This window comes from Muntiacus reevesi, chromosome 4 (assembly GCF_963930625.1).
Source record: "Muntiacus reevesi chromosome 4, mMunRee1.1, whole genome shotgun sequence".
Taxonomy (NCBI): Eukaryota; Metazoa; Chordata; class Mammalia; order Artiodactyla; family Cervidae; genus Muntiacus; species Muntiacus reevesi.
In genome coordinates, this window is record NC_089252.1 from 90794675 (window position 1) to 90815778 (window position 21104).

The 21104-nt window shown below is 41.6% G+C and overlaps 1 protein-coding gene across 2 annotated transcripts in view; it reads left to right on the forward strand.

Annotated features, from left to right (window-relative positions):
• Positions 1–21104, forward strand: part of FRMD4B (FERM domain containing 4B) — a 347554-nt gene that overhangs the window by 94465 nt on the left and 231985 nt on the right. The window contains exons 1-2 of one of the 2 annotated variants that reach the window (XM_065933300.1): positions 2521–2621; positions 9202–9329. The gene's annotated coding sequence lies outside the window, so the exon portion shown is untranslated. Of the gene's footprint in view, positions 1–2520; positions 2622–9201; positions 9330–21104 lie in introns of those variants that run through there. The other variant, XM_065933299.1, reaches the window with a different exon arrangement.

Below are 21104 nucleotides of genomic sequence, written 5' to 3' on the forward strand. Positions count from 1 at the left end.
CACACAAGGAACGTGCCTTCTGATCATGATATTACTGAGCTGAGATTAGCGACCACTCAGAAATCCTGATAGGAAGTCTGTGATTGGGCCTCAACAGGGAGCTGTGGGGAGAATGCTTGCCTGTCTTCTCACGCAGGCCACTTCTTTTGTTTGCTTGCCCATGATCGTTGACCAGATGTTAGCAATGGGAGGAGACAGGATGGGGGAGGGGGGAGGAGGCCAGTGCGGGTCCAGCCCCCCCATGTGATCCGGCGTGGCCTCCAGAGAAGGGGCCGCTTTAAACACTTGCTTAGGGGAGGGTGTCTTCAGCTGCTGGGGGGACAGCCTGTAAAATGACTCTTGGTTTCTGGGTGTCTGCCTTCCTCTTCTAACCTCCATCTTTCTCAGTCCTGTTTTATTCATCGCCTGAATTCCTTTTTAGTACGCGTCGCCACACACTTCCCGGCCACGTGGGTCTCCCTCATCCATCTTACCTTAGGCAATGAACTTGGGGGCTTCCTTGGCGGTCTGTGGGTATGAGTCTGAGCTTCCATTGCAGGGGGCGCAGATTCCATCCCTGGCTGGGGAACTAAGATTCCCCCCCATGCCATGCGGTGCGGCCAAAAGAAGGTGGACTTGACCAGGACGTGCACGTGGCGGGTCGGATGTCTCTTGCAAGGGCCGTGCTCACGGCCTGGCTGTGTGCCCACCCTCCCCTCCTGAGCGCGGGCGCCCGTCGGCTTCTGCTGGGAATGGCTCCGGCGCTTGTTTAGCTCCTGACTCTGTGGCTGGAGGGCGAACTGGGGCTCCGCCAGACCTTGTGGCTCTGGGAGTCAGAGCTTGGCTCTCTAAGTATTCACTTTGTGTTTGATTTAGTTAGAGCCATACAGTGCCACGAAGAAATCGCTTTTTTAAAGCACGGATCTGTGCTTTCTAAAGATTCAGAAACTCTTTGAGGCAGAACAAGCAAGGTCAAGGAAACTTCTAGAAGGTGCTCCCACCAGAGCCTTCATGCCAGCAGAGAGCTCTGAAAAGCACCCAGTCACATCTTTTCATGTCCATCCATTCGAACCCCCCTTGCTCCGCAAACCCACCTGCATGCGTCTGTCTTCAGCAGACACCCCCGTCTCCACGCATCTGGAACCACGCTGTCCAGTGCAGAAGCCAGGAGCCACGCATGGCTGCTGATAATCTGCAGTGTGGCCCGGCCCAGCTGACATGCCGTCTAAACACAAAATACACACAGGCTTCTAAGGCTTAGAAGACAAAAAGATAGAATGGAAAGTGCCGCATTAGTAAACTCGTATTGCTTTCAGGTCAAAATGACAGTATTTGGCTATACTGGATTAAATATATGGTTCTGTGTTTTATTTGGCTCTTTTGACTTTGCATATGGACCGCTCATTGGTGGCTCACTGGACTGTTGTAGCTGAGCTGGCTACATCTCCCCGACCCGGCTACATCAAGCATGCTTCTTTATGACTTTGCTGTATATCTGTTACTGATTGGCTGTAGGTTACAGCCTGTGTGTGTGTTCGCTCAGCTGTGTCCAACTCTTTGCGACTCCATGGACTGTAACCCACTAAGCTCCTCTGTCTATAGGATTTTCCAGGCAAGAATACTAGAGTAAGTAGCCATTCCCTTCTCCAGGGGTCTTCCCAACCCAGGGATTGAGTCTTTTGCGTCTCCTGCATTGGCAGATGGGCTGTTTACCACTGGTGCCATCTGGGAATACATATATGCCATCTGCCATATATGTATTTGTGTGTGCATGGGTGTAAGAATAATATATATTCTCTGTCCCTCTAACTAGGTGGAAGACAGGACTAATGTCTCATTCCTCTGTCTCCTCACTGTCTGTTCTGCTCAGGTGCCACTTTTGCTATTAAAGATCCAGTGTGTGTGTGGTCACGATTCTTTCATTCACTGGACAAATATTTGTCGAATTCAGACTCTGTGCCAGGTTCCCCTGGGAACTTAATGAAGCTTAACTCAATACCTGGCATAGGTAAAAGAAGGTAGAAATTATTAGCTTTGTTTTGCAAGATAAGGGGATGGGGGTAAAAAGTTTAAGTGACTTGCTCAAGGTTACCTACTAGGCAAATGGCAGGAAACAGGAGTCCAGCAGTCTTTTTTGTCTGGTTCCAAATGGTGTTCAGCGTGACTCCTTCACCCCATTCCGGCTGCACCCTAAATCCTGTCTTCTTGTTTGTATGTACAGTCTTATTACACTGCTTCTTTTTTAGGATAATTTTCTGTGTATATTTACTTTATTCTTGGCTGTGCTGAGTCTTCATTTCTGCTCGGGCTTTTCTCTAGTGGTGGCAAGTAGGGGCTGCTCTCTAGTTGCAGAGCACGGGCTGTAGATCACGGGGCATCAGTAGCTGTGGGGCAAGGGCTTGGAGCAACTAGGCTCTGTGGCACGTGGAATCTCCCTGAACCGGAGGTCAAACCCACGTCCCCTGCGTTGGCAAGTGGATTCTTTACCCCTGAGCCACCGGGGAAGCCGTACTGTGCTTCTTAAGTAGGGTGACAGTATACACCCTTATTGTACTCCTTCCCCAATTTTGATCCAGTCAGTTGTTCCATGCCCGGTTCTAACTATCGCTTCTTGACCTGCATACAGGTTTCTCAGGAGACAGGTAAGGTCATGTGGTATTCCCATCTTCTTAAGAGTTTTCCACAGTTTGTTATGATCCACATAGTCAAAGGCTTTAGTATGTCAATGACACAGAAGTTAGATGTTTTTGTGGAATTCCTTTGCTTTCTCTATGATCCAATGAATGCAGGCAATTTGATCTCTGGTTCCTCTGCCTTTTCTAAATCCAGCTTGTACATCTGGAAGTTCTCAGTTGATGTACCGCTAAAGCCTAGCTTGAAGGATTTTGAACATAAACACTGCTACATGTGAAATGAGTGCAATTGTGCAGTAGTTAGAACATTCTTTGCCATTGCCCTTCTTTGAGATTGGAATGAAAACTGGCCTTTTCCAGTACTGTGGCTGCTGCTGAGTTTTCCAAATTTGCTGACATATTGAGTGCAACACTTTAAGTGCATCATCGTTTAGGACTTGAAATAGCTTAGTTGGAATTTCATCACCTCCGCTAGCTTTGTTCATAGTGATGCTTTCTAAGGCCCACCTGACTTCACACTCCAGGATGTCTGGCTCTAGGTGAGTGATCACACCATCTTGGTTATCTGGGTCACAAAGACCTTTCTTGTATAGTTCTTATGCGGATTCTTGCCACCTCTTCTCAATCTGTTCTGCTTCTGTTGGATGGGGGTTATGAGGTGGTATCTAGTAGATGCATTCATCAGCTTTTTTATTTTTTATTTTTTTTACTGCCTGAAAGGTGATGATTATTTAAGAGTGAGAAGCTCTTTGGGACTATGTGGTATAAAAAAATCATAATGGTTCCTGTGTGAGTGCCCCTAGAAGCACAATAAGCTCATTTTTATTAGAACTATTGAGCTTCTCAAAACAAATGGGTTAGAACATGACCTTGGTTGTCATCATGGGACTTCTCATACAGAGCTTGGCCTTTTCTATATAGTCAATGTCTATCATCAGTGTCTGTCTGGTTGTCTAGTTTAAATTGAGTGGTTTTGTGGTGTTGAGTTGTGATGGGAATGTTAGAGTTAAATACATGGTATTTTATTAATGTAGTGGCATTTATAGATCTTGAGAGGCCTTGGGGTGATAAAAATCTGAGTTATACATGGCATTAAGCAGAGTTATATAAAGCCTGTTGAATATTAATTTTGTAATGATTCATCTTACAGTTTTATGAGACTAGATATAAAAAGATACAGTGAATAATTGAGCCCATGATCTATAAAATGAAGTCTAGGGAAGAAAGAATAATTGGAAGGGAAAAGAGCAAAGCTTTTCCCTTCATTACTGAGATCAAGTTAATTCGGTCTGAGCCCCTTTCTTCAAATTCCAGTCCCCTAGTTTCTTAGAGCATTAGATGAGTGTACAGTGCAAAATACAAAGCAAATAAAATGTGATATTTTCTACCGTATTACTGCCTTCATTATTTTTAGTTTAGCCTCTAATATTTGATCTTCATGATCTGAATGTTTCACGACTCTTAGTAAATGTTTTTCCAAGTTCTATTTTTCAAAAATTGTTTCTAAAATAAAGCAAGTTTTTACACATGAGAAATTTATATCTCTTACCTCGCAAATTGCCCTTTACAGAAGTCGTATAGCTGGGCAATAAGCATGTTAAGAAATGTTCAACATTATTAGCCCCAAGGAAACCCATTTTCAAAGCGTAATGAAATACCACCTCATACCTATTAAAATGGACAAAATTGAAAGACTGACAATACCAAGTGTTGGTGAGGACATGGAGCAACTGGAACTCTCATATCCTGCTGGGAGGAATGTAAAACGGTAAAGCTGCATTGGAGCATGGTTTTCATTTTGTGTAAAATTAATATACCCTATCATAGGATCTAGCCATTCTACGCCAAAGTATTTACAGAAAAAAAGCATATGGCGTCTGTGTGTGTGAGTGTGTGTGCGCGCACATACGCACTTTCAGTCCCTCAGTCGTATCTGACTCTTTGCAACCCCATGGACTATAACCTTCCAGGCTCTTCTGTCCTTGGAATTTTCCAGGCAAGACCACTGGTTCGGGTTGCCATTTCCTGCTACAGGGGATCTTCCTGATCCAGGGATCAAACTTGAGCCTCTTGCGGTGCCTGCATTGGCAGGTGGATTCTTCACCACTGTGCCACCTGGGAAACGTGGGTGTGTGGGTGTGTGGGTGTGTGGGTGTGTGTATTTGTATACATACTAACATGTGTAATAATATGGATGTGCCTCAGAAATATGCTGAGTATAAGGAGCCACATGCAAAAAAAAAATTTCAGACTGTCTGATTTAATTTGTATGAAATTGTAGAAAAATGTGCATCACTATATTGTGACAAGGAAGGACATCAGTGGCTTCCTGGAGCAGAGACGGGAGATAAAGGGGAGAAAGGAGGGTGGAAGGACGTGGTGGAACTTTTCAGGGGATGCTGCTGCTGCTAAGTCGCTTCAGTCGTGTCCGACTCTGTGCGACCCCATAGACGGCAGCCCACCAGGCTCCCCCGTCCCTGGGATTCTCCAGGCAAGAGCACTGGAGTGGGCTGCCATTTCCTTCTCCAATGCATGAAAGTGAAAATTGAAAGTGAAGTCGCTCAGTCGTGTCCGACTCTTCGTGACCCCATGGACTTCAGCCTACGAGGCTCCTCCGTCCATGGGATTTGCCAGGCAAGAGTACTGGAGTGGGGTGCCTTTGCCTTCTCCGTTTCAGGGGATAAGACATGCTATATCTTGATTGAGGTAGTAGGTACAGGAATGTGTTTATATGTCAAAAATCAACTGACTGAACCCTTAAAATAGGAGTGTATTTTATTGTATATAAATTGTACCTCAAAAAGGTTGGTTTTGAAAATGCCTTTTGCATTTTCTCTCTTGTTGTTTCATTAGCATCTCTAGATGATCTAAGATCTTGATTCTAAATCAAGTTTCCACATTTACTCATGGTGGGATCGCAAATCTCATACTCACATATATAAAACAGGTGTAATTAGTACATCAGGCCAAGCTTTTGGAACTGCCCTGAGAAACAAAAGAGATGATGAATGTGTAAAACTGATTTCTGAATCATGATGCTATGCAGAAAATCGGCCATCATTCTCACTCTGTAGTTCACTCTGCAAATTAAAGTGAAATTACCTCGAGAGGAGGCCCATCTAAAGTTTCAGATAGTTGATCCTCTTATCTGGGCCCCAGATGAGCCCTCCTCATACTGAACGCCTGGCTAGAGCACAGAGAACCTCCTAGCAAACTTCATTAGCACTTGAAAACGATCCGTCTGCCTCAGCCCATGTGACATACCCCTCAACCCACTCAGACTCTGAGCCCTTCACTTCCAACAGTGACAACCTACACAATTGTTCCCCTAAGTCAAGACACACTGTACAAGTCATCTTCGCTTGTCGGCAAGGTCTTCAGTTTAATTTGACATCTTTGAAGAATCTTCTGTTTCCAGAGCAATGAACTCTATCTTGGAGGCTGACCTGGTTGTGAGGTGACAGTGAAGATACTCACAGAGAGAGGTGTCTCTTCTGAAAATTAACAACTTGTCTTCTAAGCAAGGGATTGACTTTGAAGGGACAGACAGGATTGAAAAGTTGGGTCCTGATTTAATCTGAGGCATTCATTTGATTAAAAGTCATTGGTGTCTACTATGAGCTTTGTTCTAGGCTCTGGGCCTTTAGCATTGAATAAGACAAGCAAGCTCTTCCTTCTGCATTCTCACTGGGGAAGGAAACCAGTAGTCAAACAGTGTGTCTTTAGGATCCTATGGGACATTATCAGGGGGAAAGAATCACACAAATGCAGATTGATAGTACTTAGGATACAGTGGTCAGGGAAGGCCATTGTGTTGCGTTGGAACGATGAGATGTAGCCAGCTATGGGACAACCTGGAGAAACAGAAATCTAAGTAAGCGGTGGGGACAGCAGATGAGAATGGCTTGGCAAAGGCGAGAAGGAAAAGGAGGCCAGTGTGAGAAATACTGACGGTGAGAGGGGATTGTCAGGACATTGACGTTTGAGAGATAAAGATGCGGTGGAGTTTATGTTTTATTCTGTGAAAATCAGAAGACACTGATCAGAAGACACTGAAGAGTTTTCAGCGAGGGAGGAAAACGATCTCATATATAAATATGGCCACTGTGAGAAGAAGGGAGTGACCCGGGGCCAGGGGTGCAGTTAGAAGCATGGCTGTGGACGTAGTCTAAGGGAGAGATGCTGGGGGCTTGGATGAGGAATGGCATTGGGGAAAAGGAGAGAAGACAGATAGACGGGATGTGTTTTAGAGGTAGTGCTGCAAGGATTTGATGAATGGGAAGTGGGGTGATGAAGAGAAAGGATGAATAGCTTTATGGTCGGAGCAACCAGGAGGTGATGGGGGCCTTACTTGGGAGACCACCTGGAGTGATTGGTTAGGGTGTCTGCATCCTTTGTCTGCCACCAGAGCAGTGACTGAATTGCTCTGAAGGCTGAAACAGCAAAAGTATTTGTAAATATTCTGGAATGGGGACTCTGTTTATAAAGACTGTATAATCTCCTTTTTGTGATTCTCCAGACGTGCTAATAAGTGGGTGCTGGAAATGTCATGATCTTCTAATCACAGCCTTCTTTTTCTAAAGCCATTTTCAGCAGACGCCAGTTCGGAGCAAGATCCAAACCCTCTCTGGCTTCTGTTGTTTACTGCTGGCTTTGCTGTTGGCAGGCCACTGTTCACGGGTGCTGACTGGGAGTGGGAGGGGGGCTCTGAGGAATTTACTTTTGCTCTGGGAGACTTTGGGGGAGGTTGCCTGTTTTTGCTAATTATGGCTTGTGAATTACTTTGTCAGAAACTTTGAAACACAGAAGCCTAAAAGATTACAAGGTATTGTTAAATGTTTAAGTCCTGCTAATTTCTCTGTGTGGTAGGAGATTTTGGCTGTTCAGTTTCATGTTTATCATCTTGTATAGAGTCACCGGAGCTTCCTTGGTGGCTCAGTGGTGAAGAATCCGCCTGCAATGCAGGAGATATGGGTTCCATCCCTGGGTCGGGAAGATCTTCTGGAGGAGGAAATGGCAACCCACTCCAGGATTCTTGCCTGGGAAATCCCATGGACAGAGCAGCCTGCCAGGCTACAGTCCATGGGGTCGTAAAAGAGGCAAGCGTGACTTAGTCACTAAACAGCATAGAGTCACAGATCCAACTTTGCCTGTTAAAGCAAATTTTACATTTGTTTCATACAGTCTGTTGGATAAGCATGTGTTGAGATGTAGTTTTATATTTGTGGAGAGTCACATAGTAAGTTTAGTACTGGAATACAAGCATCTTAGCTTGTGAAAATGTCTGAGTAACAGAAATTTTATCTTTTAAAATAAATTATTCTTTTCTGTTATGAAAATAGTATAAGCTCATCCTAAAAAAAAAAAAAAAAAACTTGGAAGGTGTACAATAAAACTTGGCCATAGCCCAATCACAAAGAACTCCATGCGAAGTTGAAGCTTCTCATGAACTGGAAGGGCTGGAAGGGGCTTGTTCTTTGATTCGCACCGACGTCTCACTTTGCATGTGAAGAAACCATCTGAACGGAAAGGTCAGAGCCTTGAGAATGGGCTGTCCTGTATATTTCAAGCTCTCGGCAACATTCTTTTACAGAAGGTGCAAGCCAGCATTGGTAAGCACAAACCACAGAGCACCGGGTTAGAATTAAAGAAACAGATCGTATATGGAGTCAGGTTTGTTCTCTGCTTCTGTTAGAAAATTCATCCCAGGGCAGTGATTAGGGGAAAGGGGGCAAAGATGCTTGTGATGGAATTAGACCAACTTCCTATTGTCGCCTTCTACCTCACACCTGCTTCCAAATCTAAAAAGAATTGAGGGTCGTACAGGCCAGGCTCGGGGGTGCATTGGGGTTCATTTACTGAACCAGGTGGCAGAGTGATGAATGAATACCACGTCCACTTTCTCTACCCGCCTTGTCCGATCTTCACTCCCTGCTCCATGTGAAAGAGTTGAAGCCCACAGTTGACGAGAGAGAACTGTGCTTCCTGACTCAGGGAGAGCTTCTGGGGAAAAGCTGTTTTCGTTATAGGGAGAATGACAAATCCATATAAATGAGTGTATTTTATGGTGCAGTACACACACACACACACCACACACACACACGACATTTCATCAGTATTCATGACACGCACTTCATTCCCTCCACAACTGACATCTGTTAAAAACGAGATTCGGGAGTGCCATCCTGGTTTCAGCATTTCTGAGACACACATTGCGAGGTGATATTTTATTGAGTTCCCCCCCACTCTGACAGCCCTGATTTTACAACTGACTGTAGGTAACTTTTAGTGCTTCAGCATCTCCTACAAAGACAGAAGCCTAACACTCTGTATTCAGTGGAAGGCAGGACATGAGAAGCCACATCCGTTTCAAATCTTTAGTTGTTTAAAGAGGGTGGCCTCTTTTCCTCTGTATTTTGAGATAGCTCTATTCTAAATCTCCTAATTAAGTGAATTTCTAAAACTGTGATTCAACTGTAGCCAACCAAAGGAAAATTGGAAATACATTAGAAGTGTCCCTGGTGTGAGATTTCTGGTTCTTTCCTCTGTGCTTACAGACATCAAGGAGCTGCTCTGTTCTGTGTTCCAGGTTTTGATGAGAAATCCAGAAGAAAGAATGTGTAAAGGAAGAAGATGACATCTGTGCCTGGCCAACAAAATCCAAAGATTATTCCAGTGAAAACAAAAGGAAGGCAAGACCCAACTTTCTAGTTCAAGGTAAGTGGACATCTCGGTAAATGCTGAACTCAGATATGTTTTACAGGAGAGTGGGTTTATGAATATTTGTGAGTGTATGTTCACTTGTCAAGTGGGGATAGGATATGATATATGGTATGATCTACTGTCAAAACCTCTGAGTTACGAACAATGAGGAAGAAAATCAGTAAATGCAGTTAGTCCTCTCCTCTCACATAAAAGCTAAGTTCCCAAAAGTTAAATAATAGATTGCATTTTATAAAGGGATTCTCTCCTCAGAAAGAAAAGCAAGCCAAAAGTAACAATGTTCTAACTCTACTGTGCCGTAGATACATTTCCTACAACATATTTCTAATATTTCATTTGCACGCTTGAAAAATTTTCATTTTATTTACAGTTGAATATTTGACCAATTTAAGTCCAGTGTACAATTGAACAGCACTAATGATTGTTTTATGCATGCAATGATTTTCTTCCTTAGCTTACTGGTAGTGAAGATGTGCTTTATATCTTTTATGTCAATACTTCGGTTTATTTTTTTTCTATTTTTCACTGCTTTTTTGGAATACAATGAGGAGGAAAATGAAATATTTCAATGGTTGCCCCAGCCTTGCCGTAGTGATGACAGTGTGATAGAGATCAAATGTGGGTGTATAAGTAGCATTTCTGTGTGATTTCTCAGGATTTTTCTTCGTTAGCCAATCTCAGTAATTCATATTTGATAGGCATATTTGAAGGGTAATTCATATTTGAAGGGCATTGATGTATAACGTGCAAAAAGTGTGAATTGTGCACAAGTAGATTGTGCAACAGTTAAAGACAGCTTTCTCCCGATCTTCTCAAAATGCTGCCTCTAGTGAAATGAACAAGAGGATTGCAATTTCTGCGTGCAGGCCCCTGGCAGCAAGGACTGCCCTGCAACCAGACTCCACTTCTCACCACCTGTGTGACCGCGGTGAAAATGATGTGTCTTCCTTTGCCTCCGTTTCCTCAACTAGAAGAGGATGGGCGGGTGAAATGGGTTGAAAGAACCGAGACACTTGGACAAAGGCCGAGCGTATAAAGAGTGCTCAGTAATTATTAGCTGGCTTATTTTCATCGAATGAAGTATACTTTGAAAATAGACATTTTAAGTTTGTTTTTTTGGAAGGTAGAGATGTGGGAAAGCCCAGAAGACATCAGGGGAGTGGAGGGTGACATGTCTAACCCTGGGCTTACCTGCAGTGTCCGAGAGGCTGTCACAGGGACTGCCGGGCGCCAGGCTGAGATGCAGGAAAGTTACAGGGATGCTCAGTGCGTTTCTCAGAGTCTTACTGATTTCAGTGCCTTGGGAAGTGTTGGAGAATATAGACTTATGATGTCGGAGCTTCTGGAATCACAGACCGGATCAGCTCCACCCTTGGCTGTAATCTGTAAAACTTGGTGTGGCTTGACCACCCTGACCGTCCTCCCAGCCTTACCCAGGTAGTGCCTGGTGCTCAGTCCTGCCTCCTTCCCGACCCTCTCATCACACCAGCTCTTTGCACTTGGAGCCTCTGCCCACACTTCCTACTGCAGCCTGGGTCCTCTCTCCTGGCACCCAATTCCCGGACTTTTCCTTCAATCTCAAACTGGAGTTTCTCTGGCTTCTCTACTCAACAGGGCCTCTTTGTGAGTTTATTTCCAAAAACATTATCCTCACTGACAGTCTCATCAACACTGAATGTAGGAGCTTTTCTGTCCACATCCTTGCAACAAGGTGTGTTCAAGTATGTCTTCATCCTTGCTGGTCTGACAGGTGATGAGCTTGTTTATTTAAAGTTGGTATGAGGGAGGATGTGAAGGTGTTCAGTGAGGACTGAGGTTAATCACTCATTTACTCATCTTCAGAGCCTCTTTCCTTTTCTTTTTTTTTTTAACTCATCATTGTATATAAACTATTTTTCAATTAAAAAAAAAAAAAAACCTGTTTCCACTCATGATTATTGGGAGTTCTTTTCTTTATTTGGCTCTTCAGGTATTTTTCACCTGCCTTTTCTTACTGGAAAGTAAAAAAGCACATAAGTTCTGTGAAGCCCAAGATGGCATTTGCCTTTTCACAGTGGTATTCTGAGATTCTGATCCAGCAACTGCAGTATATGAAGTGTTCAATAAAACATTTTGGGAGTGAAAGAATGAATGAGCTAGACAGCCCCCCTGCCCTCAGGAGCACAGGTCTCGTAAATGAAACAGACTATTGCTCTATAGTGTTAGAGGTTCAGAAATAGCATGAGGGAAAAAATCAATGGGTCTCACAAAAAATTAGACTCATGTAGGCAGGACTGATATTCTAAGTATTAACAAGCAGTCAGCACAAATAAGGATCAGGTTGAACAGGCATGGGCCATGGTGTTGACTTTTCAGTTGCTGGATTGTGGGGAGATGGAGAGGAATTCAGAGGTGATGCTCAGGACAGTGATCTGTTGTCAGCCACTGTGGAAGAAATCTCAGTATATTAATGTCAAGCACAGCTGCATGCGTATATCTCTACTAAATTTCAGCACCCCTGATTATAGACATTTGATTCCTCTTATATGAAACATCAAGAACAGGGAAATTTGTAGAGACAAAAAGTAGTTTAGTCATTACCTGGAGCTGGGATGGCTTCCCAGGTGGCTTTGAGATAAAGAATTCACCTGCCAATTCAGGATCGATCCCTGGGCTGGGGAGATCCCCTGGAGAGGGAACGGGCTCCTCTCTCCAGTTTTCTTGCCTGAAGAATCCCATGGACAGAGGAGCCTGGTGGGCTGCAGGGATTGCAGAGAGTCAGCCATGACTGGGCAACTGAGCACACACTCATGAAGCTGGGATAAGGGAAGATGAGAGTTGATGATTAGTGGATACTATTTGGAGTGATGAGAAAGCATCTCGTTTGTTGTACAACAGTGTAAATGCAATTAATACCGCTGAAACAGTTAAAAATGACAGCGGGAATTCCCTGGTGGTCCGGTGGTTAGGCCTCCATGCTTCCACTGCAGGTAGCGTGGGTTCAATCCCTGGTCAGGGAATTAAAATCCCACATGCCATGCAGCGTGACCAAAAAAATTAAAAAGAAAAATAATCTGCATGTTCTGATGATTCTAAAACAATGCTATTAAAAAATGATTGAAGTGTCAGTTTTATGTCATATATATTTTACCACAGTTTTTAAAAGCTTTGAAAAAAAAAAGCTAATGAATAGTCAAAATAAAAGCAGGAAATACATGCATGCATGCCCACACATACCGTATAGTCTGGAAAGATGAGTTTAGATTGTTGAAGGTGGTTGTGTCTAACAGATGGAATTAGAGGAAGAGCATAAGAAAGTTTCGTCACATATACTTGGTTATTTTTGGCATTTTTCACAGTGAGCGTATATTTAATCATTTTTTTAATTGAAGATTTTTTTAACAAGTCGGCCTGTGGTAAAATCTTGAAGTTGGTATGATATTCTAGCTCATACAACCAAGATAATCCCAAAGGTATGTTTGCAGTCGAACTTGGCGGCATCTAACATCCGTGCTGCAATGTTTAACCTAGAGTGAGAATCTAATTATAGTTTAAAACAAAAAATGGTTTTCCTTTTCTAGATTAAATTACATCTTGCAGAAAAACAGCCTCTCGCTATATATAAAATTTGGTTTTCTGACTCCCTCAGTAAGGACTGAGTCTTCTATCTAGTAATTTACTGTAAAGAAGATGCTTCTGTGTGTAGTTTTACATCCCTTCTTTTGGTATTTAAGGCACTTTGGCTATAAAAAAAATGAGCCTCAATCTCAGAACTAAAAATTATTATGCATAATAAGAGATTTTTAAAAACCCTAATAGATTGTTGCAGAAAATACCACTTTAATGGGTCACCCATTACATAAACAGCTTAAAACCTATAATGAGATCATACATTTATGTAAGAAAAGAGAAAACATGAAAGAATGCACTCACCGGAGTACTCAAACTGAGTAAACCTCAAGGAGATTGTCTGATGGATGGAATCAGATGAAAGATTATTTACTTTTCTTTGTATCCCTTCCCTGTGTATTATTGAATTATTGTAATTAGGCCTTTTCTTAATTGCTTTATTAAGGTATAGCTGACCTAAAAGAAACTGCACATATTTAAAGTGTAAATTTTGAGAAAAAAACTTTTTGTAAATATATGAGGAGATGGTTGTTAACTAAGCTTATTTGGTAATTATTTTCCAATATATGTTTGTCAGGTCATCAGGCAGCACACCTTAAATTTATTCAGAGCTGGATTTCAGTTATATCTCAATAAAACCAAAGAGAGAGAGAGAGGTGGTAGAATTATTAAATGGACAAATTATTTTCAAATATAGTTAAGACAGAGGATCCTCAGAGAACTATAAATATCTTGCTTTCTATTGGATGTCCAGCCCCACTTAGGCAGTAAAAGAAAGCAGCAGCAGCTCAGAGCCCCACAAAGTAAAAAGATTAAGTGTACAATTTGGTGTTTTGACCTACACATATACCCACAAAACCATCACCATAATCAAGATGGTGAAAACTTGAAAAAGTGAAAGTGTTAGTTACTCAGTCATGTCCGACTGTGTGACCCCATGGACTGCAGCCCACCAGGCTCCTCTGTCTGTGGAATTCTCCAGGCAAAAATACTGGAGTGGGTTGCCATTTTCTTCTCCAAGGAATCTTCCTCACCCAGGAATCAAACCTGGGTCTCCCACATTGCAGCCAGAATCTTTGCCAACTGAGCCATAGGGAAGCCTAGTGAGAACTTACTTCATTCCAAAACGTTTCTCCTGTCCTTTGGTAATCCCAGCCCCAGTCTTGCCCCGGGCAACTGCTGATCTTGTTTCTATCTCTCCAGTAGTTGGTTTTTCATAGAAATGAGATCATACAGTACATAATCTTTTTCTTTGGCATTTTTCACTCAGCATAATTATTTTAAGATTCATCCATGCTATAATATGTATGGATATTTCATTCCTTTTTATCGTTGAGTTGTATTCCGTTGTATGTATAAAGTCCCTTTTGTTTGTTTATTCACCATTAGTAAACATTTGAATTGTTTCCGGATTTTCACTACTAAGAATAACGCTATCATGAACATTCATGTACAAGTCTCCGTATGGACGTATACTTTCATTTCTCTTGGGTAAATAGCTAAGGGTGGAATGCCTGGATCATAAAATAAATGTGTGTTTAACTTGTTAACAAATTTTCCAAAGTGGCTGTACCATTTTACATCCCTACTTGCACTGAATAAGAGGCCCAGTTCCTCCACATCTTGTCAGTATTTGGTGTGGTCAATCTCTTTCCATTTTATCCATTCTAATATTAAATTGTGTAGTAGTAACTCATTGTGGTTTCAACTTGCATTTCCTTAACGACAAATGATGTTGAATATCTTTTCATGCTCTTACTTGTCAGCTGTGTATCTTCTCCGTGATTGCCTTGTTCAGTATTTTGTGCATTTTTTTTCTTGGGTCATTTGTTTTCCTAATGAGTTTTCAAAGTTCTTTTTGTATATTCTGGATACAAATCCTTTATCAGATATATGCTTTGCAAAGATTTACTCTCAGTCTTGAGCTTGTTTTTTCTTTTTCTCAACAGTATGTTTTGAAGAGAAGAAGCTTTCATTGTGTTTTTTTTTAATTGTAATTTGAATTATTACAGTAAGGGACACTTAAAGATATTTGTCAGTCCTAAGACTTTTTTTCTAATAGATACCCCCACATTATATCAAGCATATTAAAATGCATATGTATTATCAAGTGTGAAACAGATCGCCAGTCCAGGTTGGATGCATGAGACAAATGCTCGGGGCTGGTGCACTGGGAAGACCCAGAGGGATGGGATGGGGAGGGAGGCGGGAGGGGGGATCGGGATGGGGAACACATGTAAATCCATGGCTGATTCATGTCAATGTATGGCAAAAACCACTACAATATTGTAAAGTAATTAGCCTCCAACTAATAAAAATAAATGGAAAAAATAAATAAATTTTTAAAAAAGCTACTGTTTGCTATAAAAAAATAAAATAAAATAAAATGCATAGGTATCCCACATTAAAAAGAATTTCTTACTCTATACATGTTTAACGATTCTAGAATTTTGCTTTTGAAATTATTTTTTTCAAAAACCTCATTTGTTATTTATTACTTTTCAGGACTTATCACTCAGTCTTGATGATTCATGCCTTGTAAAATATCAAACCTAAAACTTATTTTTAAAAATAATGTAATTTATGAGTACTACAGTTTATCAACTTATGAAGTGAACATATTAACTTTTACATATATCAAGTTAAATATTTATTACCTTAGATTGGGTAGTTTCTTTTCATATTTAAATGCCAGTAGGTTTGTTTGCTTGCTTTTTAGCTCTTTAGTATAATTTTTCTTAGTTTCTGGAAAATGTGTCATTTCCAGACTTTGAATAAAACAGTCTGGTTAAAATACATTTGCAAAAAATAGAATAATAATTTTAAAGTAACACTAAAAATTTTTTAAACATAAAAAAGAAACAGATAGTTTAAACATTTTCTGAAACGTTAAATAAACAGTTATTAATTGTGAGTAATAGGATTTGAAATAGATTACTTCGAGTCTGACTGGCACTTAGAACACTAAACCCTGAGGAATTTTATGTGTTTCTGCTATTATTTGAATTTCCTACTGAAGTTTGGTTAAAACAAACAAAGAGACTCTTCTTAGTCTCTGAAGTCTCACAAAATGATGGCTCTTATTTTTTTCTTAATTTTCTTCTTTTTCAGAATTCACTATTTGTTTTAAAATGTATGCCTGATTTTTGTAAATGTATGCAGAGTTAGAAGTATTTTGTGATGTTGACAATTAAGAGCTCTCACCATCCATACCTCAAAGTTAACTATTAAACGTTTTTAATTAAAACAGACACCAGATATGTGTCCTTTCTTCCCCTTCCAAGCAAGGAATAACTTTAAAATTATCAAAGATGCATATGTATATAGGAAAATCTAAATGTCAGATGATGGAAGCTAGTGACTGAAGTCTGTGTTCTTCTCATGAAACTCTGCTTGAAGATCATTTAAAAATGTTAAGAGCTTGACATTACTAGTCATTCTGTGCATGTGTGTCAGTCGCTCAGTCATGCCAACTCTTTGCAACCCCGTGAACTATATAGCCTGCCAGGCTCCTCTGTCCATGGGATTCTTCAGGCAAGAATACTGGAGTGGGTTGCAGGAAATGGAAATCAAAACCAAAGTGAGGTACCTCTTCACATGGATTAGAATGGCTATAATATATATAAAAAAGTGTTGATGAGGCTGTGGTGAAATCAGAACCTTTTGCACTATTGGTTGGGATGTAAAATGATGTAGTCATTGTGGAAAACAGTATGCAGTTTCTTCAAATGGAATATTTTTCATTTTTCTTCCTTTAAAAGGAAGGAAATTCTGACACATGGCAGATATGGACAAACCTTAAAGACAGTATACCAAAGGAAGTAAATAAGCTAGATGCAACAGGAGAGATATCATAAGATTCCATTTATATGAAGTATCTAGAGCAGTCACATTCTTAGAGACAGGAAGTGGAATGGTGGTTGTTGGAGGCTGGGGGAGCAGGAAGCAGGGAGTTACTGTTGAGTGGGTACAGTGTCATCTGCGATGATGAAAACCTTCTGGAGATGGATTGTGATGATAATTGCAATCTTGTGTGTGTGTGTGTGTTAGTCACTCAGTCGTGTCCAACTCCTTGTGACCCCATGAACTGTGGCCCGCCAGGCTCTTCCGTCCATGGAATTCTCCAGGCAAGAATACTGGAGTGGGTTGCCATTTCCTTCTCCAAATTGCAATCTTAAAAATGATGAAAATGGTAAGTTTATATATGTGCATGTGTGGTTCACACATGCTTCAAATCGCTTCAGTCATGTCTGACTCTTTGCTACCCTATGGACTGGGTGACCCTATGGGAAGCCCCCAGGCTTCTCTGTCCACGGGATTCTCCAGGCAAGATTACTAGAGTGGATTGCCATGCCCTCCTTCAGGGGATCTTCCCAACCCAGGGATCTTTCCGTCTCCTACATTGGCAGGCAGGTTCTTTACCACTAGCGCCACCTGGACAGTTTTATATATATTTTCCCACAATTTTTTTAAATGTTAAGAGGAAAATTCCCAAGTGTTTCCAAATTTTAAAAGTTAATAGTTTAACATGTTAAACTATTTAACTAATACATGTTAGTGATAGTTGGCCAACATTTCTAAGTGATCTCAGCCTGAACAAAAGGTATTTTTAAAGGGAAAAAATACTGTTTTCCATTTTAAATGATACTTTGTACTCCGGATTTTAGTGGATGCAAATACAGAAATAATAAATTACTAGCCAACTGCCAGGCACTCTTTTAAGACTTTACATGTCTTAATTCATTTAATCGTCAGCAAAGTAGGAAATGCTGTTATTTTCATTCCATAGATGCGGAACTCTAAGAACAGAGAAGTTATGCAACATGCCCAAAGTTGCACAGCTAATAAGAGGTAGAGCTGTCGTCAGAACTGTGAATATGGCTACAGAGCCTGCAGGACTCCGAGCCACTGTGTTTTCCCACCTCTCAACTATGAAGAGCTTAAGAATCCAGAGAGTTGTCTGTAACATTATGTGATCATTTCTAGGATTTCTATTGGGTAGTTATACCTGAAAAACTTGAGTGTACTGATATGCTGTCAGTTTTTCTTTGATAGAAGGCTGTGACCTGATGTATGTAAATTATTTGTCTCCAGCTGGGAATTTTTCTTTAACATAAGCCAGCTTTTTACTAATGCAATCGTGAAGGAGAATGCTATAAAAATGCAAGTTTTCTAGGTTTTGTCAGGGAAAAGCTCTGGAAAGGAAGTCTCCATATTGAAAGAGGAAAACAACCTCATAATCTCTCCTTGTCTCCCAAAATGCTGGGTTAAATAAAAATTTTTTTAAAAAAGTCTTTCTGTCTATGTTCAAATAATGGTGAATTAAAAGAAGTTAGTTTCTTGATTGCTGAACTTCTTGGACTCAACATGGTAATAAATACAGTGAATGTCATAAAGATATATAATATATTAACTAATGGATGAGTATATATTGTATAATTTAATATTGTTTCCCAGAGTAATTTTACCGCAGAGTACTCCCTTGCGGAATTCCCTTATAGTCGGTAAAGAATCTGCCTGCAATGCAGGAGACCCAGGTTCGATTCCTGGATTGGAAAGATCCCCTGGAGAAGGAAATGGCAATCCACTCCAGTACTCTTGCCTGGAAAATCCCACGGACAGAGGAGCCTGGCAGGCTACAGTCCATGGGGTCGCAAGAGTTGGACACGACTGAGCGACTAAACCACCACCACCACTCCCTTTTGGAAAGTCATGGGTCCAGGAACACTTTTGGGAATAATGTTCTAGAGATTTTCCTAACCGACCACCAGGGGGCAGTTCTCCCCCCTTTTATATGCTATGATTTAAATAAATCAAACTTTATTTTCCCTCAGCACACCTGAGACAGGCTAACAAGGGATGATGGGAAAAAAATAAGAAAAGTAGGAAGCCCAATAAATAGTCATATTTCCCAAATCCATGAGGTGGAGCCAAAGAAATAGCAAATGTGCCAGGCTCTCCTAGGCCAGTGTGGAATACAAGTTCTCAGCCACATTGCCTGCCATTTTCCCTCCCGTTTCTCAGCCAAGTGGGCTTTCTGTCGTCTTGACTCGCAAGAGTGTCTGTGGCCTTATGTTATCACGACTGAGGATAGATTCCACAGACCTTTGTGTCTTCACGCCCAGATTCTTTTCTGGTTTAAATTTCCAGGCTGCCCTCTGGTCTTTCGTCTGAGTCCTGGTTGGCAGCTCCGAGGCACCTCCATGGTGATGAGCAGATATGGCAGCCCCGTGAATGTTCTAATCCTGATTAAATTTGCAGTAAATGTGCCTCTCAGGTCCCATGCCAGGGCAGACGTTGTTAATCGTCACAGCTTGCTTTCTCTGTAGAACTCGGTCAAGTCTCACAACCCTTCCTGATCCTGAACCCCAGGCAGGTATTACCCATAGAGTGCTGTTAATATAAATGGGGAAATTCTCTCATCTAAACCTCGGATATAAAATCCACCCACTTCTGGAACCTTCTGACTCCCTCAGGTGAATGTAAATCTCCCTAATCCTCTACCCACTCCAGTATTCTGGCCTAGAGAATTACATGGAATTGGAATTCATGGGGTTGCAAAGGGTCAGACATGACTGAGTGACTGTAAAGAAAAGAAAAATCCTCTACCCAAACACGTGCATACACAGTTTAAAAAGTCTACTTTAGATCCCCCCAAATCATAGTCTCCACTCCAGCCCCATCACATCCTTGTCCACACCTTACCTGTAGCTCACCGTCCAGGTGCTGTGCCTAATTGGGAGAGGGGGTTGTTATATCCAGCATGTCCCAGAGGCTCCAAACTGGGCCTAGTTCTGATTGTAATTGAAACCACGTGGTCTGTGCCCCATTTATATTCGCTTGTCCTTGAAGTTGCCTTTGTACCCCAGCTGCTCAGGAAACCTCTTGTGCTCAAACTTTAGCATAAGCTGTATCAGGTATTAAAAAGCCTAACATATTATGGTAGACTTGGAAACTATCTTTGCACAGGTGGATTTTTTAATGCTGAAAATTTATTTGAACAAACCTAATTAATATTTCATATTGTTCATGGGATTCTCAAGGCAAGAATACTGAAGTGGTCTGCCATTCCCTCCTCTAGTGGACCACGTTTTGTCAGAACTCTCCACTATGACCCGTCCGTCTTGGGTGGTCCTACACAGGATGGCTCATAGTTTCATTTGAGTTAGACAAGACTGTGGTCCCTGTGATCAGTTTAGTTAGTTTTCTGTGGTTGTGGTTTTCATTCTGTCTGCCCTCTGATGGATGAGGATGAGAGGCTTATGGAAGCTCTCTGATGGGAGAAATTGACTTTGGGAGAAGCAGGGTCTTGTTCATCAGGCCAGAATACTGGAGTGGGTAGCTGTTCCCTTCTCCAGGAGATCTTCCCAACCCAGGAATCGAACCCAGGACTACCAAACTGCAGGCGGATTCTTTACCAACGAGCCATCAGGGAAGCCCCAAAATACTGGAATGGGTAGCCTATCCCTTCTCCAGTGGATCTTCGCAACCTAGGAATCGAACCAGGGTCTCCTGCGTTGCAGCAGACTCTTTACTAGCTGAGCTACCAGGGAAGCCTAAAAGGTGGCTGAAAATATTGACCAGCAAGTTCAACTTTGCTGTTCTCTGATTTGTGTTTCCTGCTAAATTTAACTCCATCCACATTCTTATGGCAGCAGAATTGATGAACATTTATGAAACACTCTCTCTGACCAATACACTCTGAAACGAAAAAGATGTGCTTGCGCTTACAAGGCAAGGAGGAAGTGACACTGATATATTGGGTGGTTATTAAGGAAACGTTTGGAAATACTATAAATGAGAAGTGAAGAACTGAAGAGAGAGAAAAATACTGGGAAAAACTGAAAGACGAGAAAGCCTTTCAAAGCTCTGGCACATCTCATATCTTCCTATTGATTAAGACACGGTCCAGTCATAGAGGTGGGGAGAGGACTGGGGCTGAAAGATGGGTGACCATGAGCACTAGAGGTGGGTAGAAATAAAGCCCCTTATATCCCAAGTTCTGATTGTCAGAGGGTAAAGCTAATATCAACAGCACTTATCATTTTTTACATCGTTTCTCTCTAATTTGTGATTTACGATCTTGCATTCATTCTTTGAGCCTTGCCTCTTCAAACAAGCTTCAGAAATTAACCCAGTCCCCCTAAGCAAATTTCAGAT